Source organism: Vespa crabro, chromosome 1 (genome assembly GCF_910589235.1).
Source record: "Vespa crabro chromosome 1, iyVesCrab1.2, whole genome shotgun sequence".
Taxonomy (NCBI): Eukaryota; Metazoa; Arthropoda; class Insecta; order Hymenoptera; family Vespidae; genus Vespa; species Vespa crabro.
This window is the reverse complement of record NC_060955.1, coordinates 3,982,501-3,995,000: the sequence shown is the minus strand read 5'-3', so window position 1 is coordinate 3,995,000 and position 12,500 is coordinate 3,982,501. Positions and strand designations below refer to the sequence as shown.

The 12,500-nt window shown below is 39.7% G+C and overlaps 1 protein-coding gene across 5 annotated transcripts in view; it reads right to left on the bottom strand.

The window, feature by feature from the left end:
- Nucleotides 1-12,500, bottom strand: part of LOC124432200 (protein split ends-like) — a 252,717-nt gene that overhangs the window by 58,313 nt on the left and 181,904 nt on the right. The window lies entirely within an intron of this gene.

The window sequence follows — 12,500 nt, the reverse complement described above, 5'->3', positions numbered from 1 at the left end:
CTACATCGAAGTCATACTTTTCGTAGTCGTAGTTGTTGTTCTTGTTGTTGTTGTTACTATTGTCTGCGAATGTATTTCGATTCGATTTAACGAGTCACTTGCATGGTAGGAGGTCGACGGAACTTTACGTCGATCGTAAATTCGTTTCGCAGTTTTCTTTCTCTAGTGACTGGAAATCGATGAGAACAGATTTATCGGATCTAGGAAGATGATGACGCGGTAAATCAGAAACGAGAACGAGAAGCCATTTGTATCTCTTAATAAATTACATCATCCTCTATTTATTGACCATAAATATTGATAATAGTTAATGATGTTAAGAGGATAATATTGTTGATACAAATCGAACATTTATGAAAATAAATTACGTTTTCATTTATTCGATATTTATCGTAATATCTAAAAACATGCGCGTATGCCGTGTTTATGTCGAATATTTTCACCGATAAAATATAGAAACTTGTAACTCTTCACATTCGTTAACAACTCGTTGCGTGTTTTATTGAAAAGCAAGAGTATCCAAAGTTAGAATCATTACGGAAGACCCTTTACACTGTAATTATAATTACAATGCCTTTTTGCTACAATAGGAAATGTTCTAACGTGTATAATAAATTTACGAAGATAGAGATGCTACTCGCGCGAAACGCATAGTTAGGGTCAACAAAGGGACAAGCACGGCGCGTGTCGACGAGCCGTTTAAAGTACCATTAGCCGCTCACAGTCAGAGATCAACGGCGGAACGCACTTTGAACTTAGAGAAGAGAGGTATAGACTGTGAGAGGGAAGGAGAGAGAAAGAGAGAGAAAGAGAGAGAGGATAAAGCCGAAGGGCAGAGTCGTCCTTCCTAAGGAACATTTCTCTGGGCGACGACGAAGCGAGAAAGGAAAATGGAAATTCAGAGAGAGAGAGAGAGAGAGAGAGAGAGAGAGAGAGAGAGAGAGAAGGGTAAAGAGACATAGAGAGAATATTTCGTCCTGCGTAGTATTTCCAAGAGGATGGACTAGCTAAACGCACGTACGAATACACATATTGGAATATCTTGCTACATGTATTGCGCACAGTGTTGAGAATAACACGGAGAAACCGTCTGTCGAATCCACTTCCCTCGCCATTCTATATACCTTACATAAGCTTACATATATCTGTAGTATATGTTTATGTAATATATAAATGCACATGTCCTTATCACGAAAGGACGAGATATCTCCGTAGCGTTGGTCATAGTATTGCATCTTCTACACAGAAACAAACAAATACACGCACTCACGCACGCACGCACGGAAGCGAGTGCCACTCTGTTCGTCTGTAGAAACGTTCTTAGAGAGAAAGAGATACAAGTAGAAATAGCATAGAACTCATACCTAATACCTATGTGTATATACATAGGGATGGTATGGTTCCTATGTACATATAGGGATAAAAGTAGTAGAAGAGACACGTATGAAAGAACGTTCGACGGCGTTCGTCGATCTATCTCTTCCTTTTTTCCCCAGAACGGAAAATACTACGGGGAATGTACGATCCGACCGAAACATGAAAATCCGTATGGGCGACAAACGGATGGGAGAGGGTATGTGTCGTGTCGTAGAAGGAAAAAGTAGATGGGGAAGTAGGGAGGGAAAGAGAAGAGATATTCAGAGTCGACGTATGTGCGCCACTTGACAATACGGACTTTTCGAGGGAACAAAAAGTGTAGAAACTGACTGAGAGAGAAGAAGAAGAGAAGAGATGAGAGGAAAAGAGAAGAGAGGAGAGAAGAGAACGACGTCCTTCTCTCCTTTCCGTTTTCTCTTCTCGTCCTTCGTCTTCCTCTCCTCCTCTGTCTCCTATTTTTTTATCCTGTGGGACCTTCGCTCTCAACTCTGACTCGCTCACAACGCCATGCTCTCTTATCCCTGAGATACTAAAGAGAGAGAGAGAGAAAGAGAGAGAGAGAGAGAGAGAGAGAGAGAGAGAGAATTATACCAAACCAGTTCCGGATTACGGTCTTTACGTTTCTCCCTCTGTCTCCGCTTCTGTCTCCTCTTTTGCCTCCGTCATCCTCCCTCACTCCCTCCCTCTCCCACTTACTTACTTATTCACTCACTCACTCACTCACTCACTCACTCTGTCTCTTCTTTTGCTCGGCACGTAAAGCTTGCTGAAGTTAAAGGAACACAGTAAAGGGATATTGTCTAAGTACGTATCTACGTACATATGTATATAAGCCAGGTCGAAATTAGAGGTCGCGTTTTCGCTTTTACACGCAACGCAACACTGTTCTAACGGCTCATTCGCTTGCTTGCAAAAGCTAAGACTCATATTAACTTTAACTACTCGAAAAGGACGTGGAATTAACTCAACGTACGTGTACGTTGTAGAAAAGAGGGTGAAAAAGAAAAAAAGATATTGTCCTTTGTAACGTGAAACATGTAGAATCATTAGATTTGATAGATCCAACATATAAATTTATTTATTCAATATATGTTAATCAAAAAAAATAAAAAAATAAAAACGAATTCGCGTTATTACATTTTTTTATTCCGCGCAATATATATTTTTTATTCTTGATTATATTTGATTCTCTTAAGCGTGTTGAAAATTTCTCTGGGAAAAGAGAGAGCAAGGGGATGGAGAAAGAGAGGGAAAAGGGATGGAAAATAGTTGCGCATACTATTATATGCATAATATTACTCATCTTGGGAGGATGACAATAATAATTGGCTTCGTTGCGAACGTGAGTGTTTCGAATACCGTAACACGTATTCTCTTACATCATTGTAACCACGATAGTATACGTTATAGAACTAAGAAGAAATTGTATTAATTGTGTTAACATCAGAGCTAAGACTAATCTTAAACTTTCCAAGCTTATAGTTCTTAATTATTTTGAAATTAAAGATAAAGTTAATTAAGTATCGGAGAATAATTGTATTCTGTTTGACGACGAGAGTTGCATAATATTTTAATGCAACAATCAAAAATCTATGAAGAAGTCGACGAATTGAAAAAGAAAGAAAGAAAAAAAAAAAAAAAAGCAAAGAGAATAATAAAAAAAAAAAGGAAAGAATTCGTACGTATTATTCAAAAATGTTTAATCAAAGAGATTGAAAACTCGGATAAAAAGAAGAGGAAGTCGAAAGAGAGAGAAAGAGAGAGAAATACATCGAAAGCGTGTTGTCCTTCTCTACGATAAAAGCCGCAGCTTGCGAGCAAAGTATTCGTTATTGATCGGATATAGCGTTTGGAGATGCGGCTCATCCGTTAGTTCTCGATTCATCCACGATTGCTCTCTGTTCCGGCAGCTCTTTTTCGCTCCGATTCGTCGATTCCTGCACTTTCTATCTTTCTCTAGCTCGTATTCACAGCCCTCTGGCGTACAGACGCGCACATAGTTGCGCGTTTCCACTCCCTTTTCTGACTCACCCTCTCGCTGTGCATATATATATATATATATATATATATATATATATATATATATATATATATTTCTGTCTCTTTCTCTTTCTCTCTCCTTTCTCTCTCTCTCTCTCTCTTTCTCCTTTCGCATCGAACGAACGCGACATCTACGACCCGAAGAGAGAACAGCTCCAGCGTGAAATCATTTGTCCGGGACGAGCCGGTGGCGAGATCCGTCGGGCGCGAAACGCCCGCAAATTGAATAGCTGTCGGAAATACCGGCGGAACGAACCAACGAATAACCCGTTGCACGTCGCCCTATCCCTCTACTGCACCCTCAACCTTCTCTATTCCTCCACCTCCTTGTTTTCGATTGTACACATACGCAGGTAAAACTCGGCTACATAACTCTATGCGACAAGAATTGTTGTTTCGTATTTTTCACTCGTTAAAGATAGACGTATATTACGTATCTATGCATATACGTATTTTATTTATATTGTACGATAACGTCAACAAAGTTAGTTTTAATTGTTATTACGAATTCATGAAAATTCATGCTCCTTGTCTGATAAGTGAAACTTTAAACAAATATATAATAATATTTCTAATTCGAGAATGTCAAAGTAAATATAAGTAAAGCGATTAATATACCGTCTATTTTCGTATCGAACGATTAAAAATATTATATATGCAAAAAAAATTCAAAGTACTTTTGTTGTTGTTGTTTTTTTTTTTTTTTTTTTTTTTTTTTTTTTTTTTGAAAAGATAAAAAAAGAGAAAAGGGGAAATTGAGAGAGAGAGAGAGAGAGGGAGGGAGGGGAGGGGAGGGAGGGGGAGAAAGAAAGAAAAAAAAGGGAGAAGAAGGAAAACGGGAGGAAAAAAATGAAAAAGAAAAAAAAAATAAAGAAAAAAAGAAAAAAAAAGCGAGAGAAGAAACATTTATTATATCTCATGCGAGCGAAAAACGACAGGCTCGAGTCGACGTCGCTGAGCACGAAAATATAACGACGTAATACCGCGTCCATAATTATCCAAACTAATACCGGTATCGGAGTGTAATATTAATGGAACGTCAGTCCCGCTGGTCGCCGAGAGTCGAGTTTAATTCCCTGCGGCCTTTGAAGAAATAAAAGATCTGAGCTTGTGGCGAGAAAGAGAAAGGGAAGGAAAAGGAGGAGGAAGAGGAGAAGAAGAGTGGGAGAGGTCACGGTCCCTAGGCACGCGATAAAATAATTAAAACGTTCCTTCGGCATTATTCGGTCCTACCATGGCGCTGAAAAGATAATTATTATTCCCGCGATGAAGATGAAGGAAAATTGGGAGAGAAGTATCGTCTAGATGGAAACGACACTGGAAAAAGATAACGATACCAAAGAGGAGAGAAAAAGAGAAATAAGAATAAGAAGAAAATTGGATGGTCCAGGATCTTGCGAAATAAAGAGCAAAAATGTGCTGGATAACGAAAATAGAAATGGAGCAAAGTAAAAGGATCAATGGGAGGTAAAAAGAGAGAGAGAAAGAGAGAGAATCAAAGATAAGAGGAAAAGAGAAATGAAAAAGGAACTCGGGGTGAGGTGGAAAGAAGAGAGAGAGAGAGAGAGAGAGAGAGAGAGAGAGAGAGGGAGAGAGGAAGGCCAGGAAGAAAGGGCTTAATATCGTGTAACGTAATTTAAAAGTGTAATTGTTCTTGTCATGCTCTGGTCTGAAGTAGAGAAGCACCGACAATGAGGTTGAACGCGTGCGTGTGCCTCCTGTTGTGCTTGTGCCCGGGCGCGGGCGCGGGCGCGGGCGCACTTACTACTGGAAGCGTAATAAGTTTTCATGCAAAGCGAACGTGGATTATCCGACCGTGAATGTGCGCAGGAATTATATTTCACGGGAGGAAGCAGACTGTTACTGTTTCTCTCTATCTAACTCCCTCTTTCTCCCTCTCTCTCTCTCTCTAGCGTTCTCCTCCCCTATAGCTCCACCTTCTACACTGCCAGCTCCTTTCCCATCTTTCCATCCCTAGCAGCACGCGGACGAGCTTACGCGTTTAGAACCTCTCGCGCACACCTCTCTCGAGCTTCTCATAAATTACGTAGCCCGGCCACAGCCAGAATTTAGCAGTCTATGTCCCTTCCTACTCTGTATTTCTATCCTTCCGTCCTCGACTATTCTATGTATCTCCATACATTTCATCCTAACCCATCTCACTCTCACTCTCTCTCTCTCTCATTCTCTGCTATCTCCGTAGATATTCAACTGCAGGTGAGCCAGCCAACGTACCTGTCGACTGTAGGAACCGAGACTCTGTATGGACCAGAGATTACAAACAATCCGATCGAATCGAGTTTCTTCCGGATAGACTGCTGCTTGGACTCCAGAGATTGAAATTGAATCGCACGATTAATGAACTCTCTCTCTCTCTCTCTCTCTCTCTCTCTCTCTCTCTCTCTCTTTGTCTATCTATCTATCTCTATGCTTTCCTCATCCATTATGGGACGTCCAATTATTAAGATAACCGGATGGATTGTCTCCTTTTCTTGTAGAGGATTCTCTGCTTGATTCGTTCAAAGGATAAATCCATTCGGATTTTCGATCGATCACCGAACAAAAATAACGAGCAACGTATATCAAAGAGCACCTCAGCCGTTTTTCCGATAATACTCTTTTACGTATAGTACGTTTGAATGAATTGAGGAAAAAAGTTGAAAGGAATGATAACAAACGCTTTTCAAAATAATAATCAATAATAGTAACGGGCCGTCTCGAAATGACGATAATTACGATAATGATAATAGACGATAATAGTATTAGAGTTTCATCGATGTATTTGTCATCGGATAAACGCTAAAGATTAACGAAAGAAACTCGAAGGCTAAAGGAGTTGATCCGGTCGTCAAAGTCGAAGAAGGAAAATCTTTTTCCTTGGATCGATCTATACCACATTGGCAATCATGCCATTCACCTATACTACCACCACTAATTCCATCACCACAAGCATATCCAACCCTCTAGTTCGAGTTTCCGCGTGATCCGTCCTGAAAGGTTAATTTCCCCTGTCTCGAGACACACGCACTTACACAAGTTTCGAAAACGATGTACCTTTCTCGAACTTCTCTCTCTCTCTCTCTCTATCTCTCTCTCTCTCTCTCTCGCTCTCTCGCTCTCTTTCTCTCCGATATAGGCTCATATTGTCACGGACGAACCGGATTGACGGCAGTGCCAGTTGTAGTAGTAATAGTAGTAGTAGTAGTGACGGTGGTTGCACGGTTCTGGAAATGGCTAAAGAGAGAAAGAGAATGGGAGTAAGAGAGAGAGAGAGAGAGCGAGAGAGGAGAATCAAGCCTGGAGAAATCGGGAAGGATGGAAGGAGTCGATAGGATGGTGGGTCATTGAGAAAGGGGTGAAGCTGGTCGCGCAACGGGTAGCTCGTGCAAGCCCGGGATTTTGGAGCGGAGAGAAAGACGGGGATAGATATAGAATAGAAACAGCGATGGTAGGTGATCGAGAGAGAAGAAGAGAAGTAGGAAGAGGAGGACGTGAAAGGAGAACGAGCTTGTGTTAGTGATGACATTGCTAGTCTTGGTAGTGGTAAAAAGCAGATCGTCCAAGGTTCCCGGGGGATAGGAATGAGGACGAGTTGGGAATCCGTGAGACGAGACGAGGTGAGACACACGAAATGGACATGAACTTTGAGCTGCGAGAGAATCTCTTGCTATTTGCTGGTTTGTAGTAGTGGTAATAGTAGTAGTGATAGTAGTAGTAGTAGTAGTGATGGTGCCGTCATCTTCGATGGTATTAGTGAATGCGGTGCTACACCGTTTTTAGTGATAGTAGTGGTGGTGGTGCTGCCCCTGGTGGTAGTGGTAGTGGTGGTGGAGACAGTGGGAGGTGGAGGGGTTGGAGAACAGTAGAGGGGTCGAAGGCGGCAGCTGCAGACTCGAGACCTAGGTCGATATCAGCCTCGAGCAAACCAGACATCTACCGACCATTCGCAAAACATTCACCTCAAGTGTCCCCGGCGGTGCCCTCCTCCACCTTCTCTTCCTTCTCCTCCTCCTCTTCCTCTTCCTCCTCCTCCTCCTCCTCCTCCTCCTCCTCTTCCTCTTGCTATTCGCCGTGCCTCTTCTCTACTACTCGTGCTCTCTCAATACGCTGCAATGCAGCCCCTTCTCTTCAACAAGGGTGTACCGACCACCCTCTTCTGTCTCTCGCTCTCCATCTCTTTTTCTTGTTTCAACCCCTTCACGTTTCTACTCTCCGGTTTCTCCGCAGAAGCGGCAACTTTGAAACGACAGATAAAATCGTATTAACGACCACTCCGAAGCTGCTGTAGCTTTTACCTCTTTTCGTCTCCCATCTTCCACAACTTCCAGAGCACTGTCGCCCTTTATCCACCATCCTTTTCTTTCTACCGTGATCTTACATCACTACAATAAAGCACGACAATTCTTCGTAAATACAGGATGGATGTCGGAGCGATTTCGAGGGAACGACCTGTAAAAATCTTTTCACGATCGGCCGCGCGATAAAAGAGATATAGTTTTCGAGTATTCTACACGATGAATAACTTTAACGATAATTGAATTATTCTTAAACTTTTTGAAAAGATTACTTTTGCGACGACCGAGTATGTCTCCTGAAGTGTCGATTAAAAATCGTACAAAAAAAAAAAAAAAAAAACAATAAAAAGGAGGAAGAAAGAAAATAAAATTAAAAAAGAAAAACGAAACTTTATCGTCGATATTGTACCATAATCAATTTTGTTCTCCCATAAACTCTATCGATGAATTTAAAAAAGGATTTAACGTACGAACATAACGCGTATATTCATTCTTCTCTGTAATATAGTAATCGAAGTAAATAATATCGTGCGAATATTGGAAATAGCAATGTGCTTATCAATCGATGCTCGATATGCTTTCAATTATGTAACTGTATTAATTATAACAAGAGTCTCTGGGTCCTACCACCACTTATTCGTTCGTTCTCTCAAGCATACTCGGGTGCGCATTACAAATGCCACCAAAGCGAGAACGAAACACACACATGCACATACATACAGAGAGATAGAGAATGGGAAAGAGAGATAGATAGATAGAGAGATCGAACTATCTGCTTACTTGCTCTCCCCTTGATTCTATATTCGAACGACGATAATGATAAACCACACATGCGTATCGTTCGTATCGGTTAATCGATGGCATTCAACTAGCAGCATCTATTGTTTCCGCGAATTGAACGCTTCTCAATGGGGACCGAATAACCGGTCTGTCTGCACAAAAATCTGTGTACAACATCGATAGAAACCACGTTCAATTCGGCTATACGATTATATTTTTATTTCCTTCTCCTTCTACTCTTACTAAAAATAAATACGTCCCGATTCAAGCAAGTATAATCTTGTCTCGAATTGACGTATTTTTCAATAAAGAGAAATACGTTTTCATTATTATTATTATTATTATTAGTGTCTAAATATATTATTAAATATCTAATCCGTGGAGAAAAAAAAAAAAAGGAAAATAAGAAACACGATCGCTTTAATATCCTGAAAGATTTTATGCGATATAGTTAATGGAGCCAAAATTAATTGGCAATAGACAACCGAGAAGAATCAATCATTGACGATAGGATCTATCTTTCGGTTGTATGTTGAAAATTCGATACACAAGAATATTAACTAATCGAGAATGGTCTTGGTATCGTTGATCGCAGATAACTATAAACGGTTGGAACGTTGAAAGAACACGATCGTGCGGTTAGATGACGCAGATATTATGCGAGCCTATCTTTTATCGAGTTTCGTGTTCGTTCATTAATTACATTAAAGCGATTTTATTGACCGAACGATAAGAATCTCGGACAACAGGTCAAATCAGCGATATTACAAATGTATTTAAATTCAATCGAAAAAAACGGAAGTAAGCAGGTATAGGAAGAAAAAGGGGATGCGATTAGCTTGTTAGGTAAATAAATGTATAGAAAATCTTTATACTGTGATAATCATAAACGTCGATGTTACGTCGATGAAAGGTAAAAAGGGGAAAACTTTAAAGATGGTTTAATTTCAAATGGAACCGAACAAAAAACATTTTACTAACGTTCGTTCGAATGATGGATAAATCTGTAATCGTTAGGATAAAATAAGTAAGAAAACACAGATCGGATCGGATCGGATCGGAAAAGATACGAGCGCTAAAATTGTCGATGAAAGCGCGAAAGACGTTCTAACGAATTAGTAACAAAATACGCTAGAAGGAATCGTGGCATGAGAGCGTCCATTAATCCCTATAACGACGCGATCGTTCGAGTTGAACGTCTAGTGCACGACGATCGCTTCGAGCGATATCCTTTTAAATCCGTCCTGATTGTCAGACGGAAGAAAGAGAGATAGTAAATGAGAAGAGAAAGAGAGATAGAAAGAAACGGACAGATGAGAGAGACAGAGAGAGAGAGGGAGAGAGAGAGAGAGAAGGGAGGAGGAGGGTAGGGATAGAAAAAGAAAAAGAAAAAAATAAAAATATCTGCCCATCGTTCGTCGTGGTAAGATTTTCTTCGAGCGGTATTCGTATCGCGTGAGGAACGACTCCTCTTGATCTTATATACGGCGCTCGCATTAACGTTCATAAACTCGAAACGTAGCCGATGCAATATTTCAAGTTAATGAGCGCGATAAATTTATGCGTCGAGTCGGACTGCCAGTTAAAGAAGAAGGAGAGATCTAACGAAAGAAGAGGGTGGAAAAAAAGAAACGAGAGAGAGAATGAGAGAGAGAGAGAGAAACGTACACAGAGAGGAAGAGAGAGAATGAGATAGGGAGAAGGAGAAAAGGGAGACGAAGGTACATTGAAAAAGGACTAGAAAGGAATGAAAGAGAAACAAAGACTATATAACGAGCGAAACGATATCTGTTTTTATTAATAGAAATTTAATTTGCACACTAGATGGGGCATGGTAATTCGAAGGAAATTGAATTATCTTCGAATTATCAGGGCCGTACGCGATATCGAGTCTCTTATCGGGTCTCTACGTACGCTTTACACATTTAGAAATACATATGTGTGTGTGTGTGTGTGTGTGTATGTATTCGCACATACCGTGTTATTTGTTATGTGTTCCATGCATATTTGTGCATACATATATATATAAATAAATAAATATATATATATATATATATATATATATATATATATATATATTCTACACAGTGTGTAGAAATGCGTATATATAATATATATGTATGTATGTATGTATGTATATATTATGTATAAACATTCGACGTCTGTTATAAAAAGTAAGCGACATTAGAAAAAAGAATTTATTCTGCGAATAATTTTCCGTGAAATATATTTGGATAATGGTTACTCATTGACTTTACGAAATATCGTTCAATGGAGTAAACGAAGTGCAATTATGCGAAAGAATGATTAAAGCGATATCGAAAAAAATTCACGTACCGCGGCATTTCTGACCACATTGAAAAGTAACCTCGTACAAAATATCATGTCATTATGCCTGTTATTATCGGTCATTATATATGAATATCGAAAATCGTTCGTCGGATCATAACACAGACATTTGTAATTCATATGTCGCGTAACTATACATATACATAAATACATACGTATTATATGTATCTATACATATTTTATACTGAACGACGAAAGTGGAACGCGAAACAAATCGAGCGAGGAAAACTCGATAAATGGCGTTTCGCTGATCGCGTGACCCTCCTGGAAATTGCCGCGAGATAATTCGAGAGTGTCGAAGTTAATAGGGTTTCTCATTTCTAAAGAGGGGAACGGAGAAGGAGGAGAAATCGAGGTGAATTCGTCAAGCTTGCCAAACTCTTTCATGCATTATAGATTTGCTTCGGAGTTGTATGCGTCGAATTGCAACTCGATGGCTTTTCTTATTCCTCTTCTACTTCTTCATTTTCTTTTTTTTTTTGTTCTTCTTCCTTTTTTCTTTCTTTCTTCCTCTACTTCTTCTTCTTCTTCTTCTTCTTCTTCTTCTTCTTCTCGTCATTTTCAATCCTCCCTCCGTCGTCAACTCGGCCCGTTTGGCAATTACAAAAGAAGGGTTCTCAGCATGCGTTCGAAGAGTTCAAATCCACCTACCCAAAACCACTACACTATCACCACCGTCGTTCCGATCGTGTATTTGTACTCTTTCTCTCTTTCTCTCTCTCTCTCTTTTTCTCTCCGCAAAACTTTGAGGTTCGCTTCGACACAAAGACACCGTACAAGATTACTTTCTTTGTAGAACCGAGCAAGTTCGTTTCCTTGCCGTTGCCTTCAGTCGATTACAAAGAACGTTCTTTTAAGGAAATGCCCTTTTGTGTGGTATTCGCTTCGTCTCCTTCTCTCTCCTCCTTTTCTCTCTCTTTCTTATCGATGAAAGTCTTGATTCTTCCTTCTAACTCTTCTCATTCTCCTCTTTTCTTACGTCTTCTTCTTCTCCTTTTTCTACTACTACTACTACTACTACTACTACTACTACTATTACTACTTCTTCTTTTTCTTCTTTATCAATACTTTTTCTCGTATCGAACGATAAACGACAAAACAGACGGTTAATCGATCTTTCACGATTACACGATCAATCGTGATCGATCTTTCTGAAACCGTTTAATAGCATCCCTAATCCGTTAACAAGAGTTTAATCTTTAAGATAAACAACCGAGTATTCTACCCTTCCACCCCCTTTTCAATAGTGAAATAAATTGCCGACTTGTCAAATGTCACTTTTGAAAAATTTGATAATTATTTATTGTAAAAAGGTTTGATAGTTTGAAGAAAAAGTTTGATACGGTTAAAAACGTAACTCATTAGGTTACGGCTATTTCCATTACGGGGGAAAATTACTTAGCAACGTTTCTTAAACGGAACGGACTCGGACTATAATAAAAGGCCAGTACTTACTCTTTGTTAACGTCACGGTGTAACTCTCTTGTACGTACGTACGTTCATTCGTTTGTTCGTTCATTCGTTCGTTCATTCGTTCGTTCGTTCGTTCGCTTAAACACTTGCTAATATGTTCGCCCGAGACATGCTCGTGTTTATCCAGACATTTTCATCGAGGATGTGTTAATGAATAGAAACGACTTTATAACCTTGCACTACTCA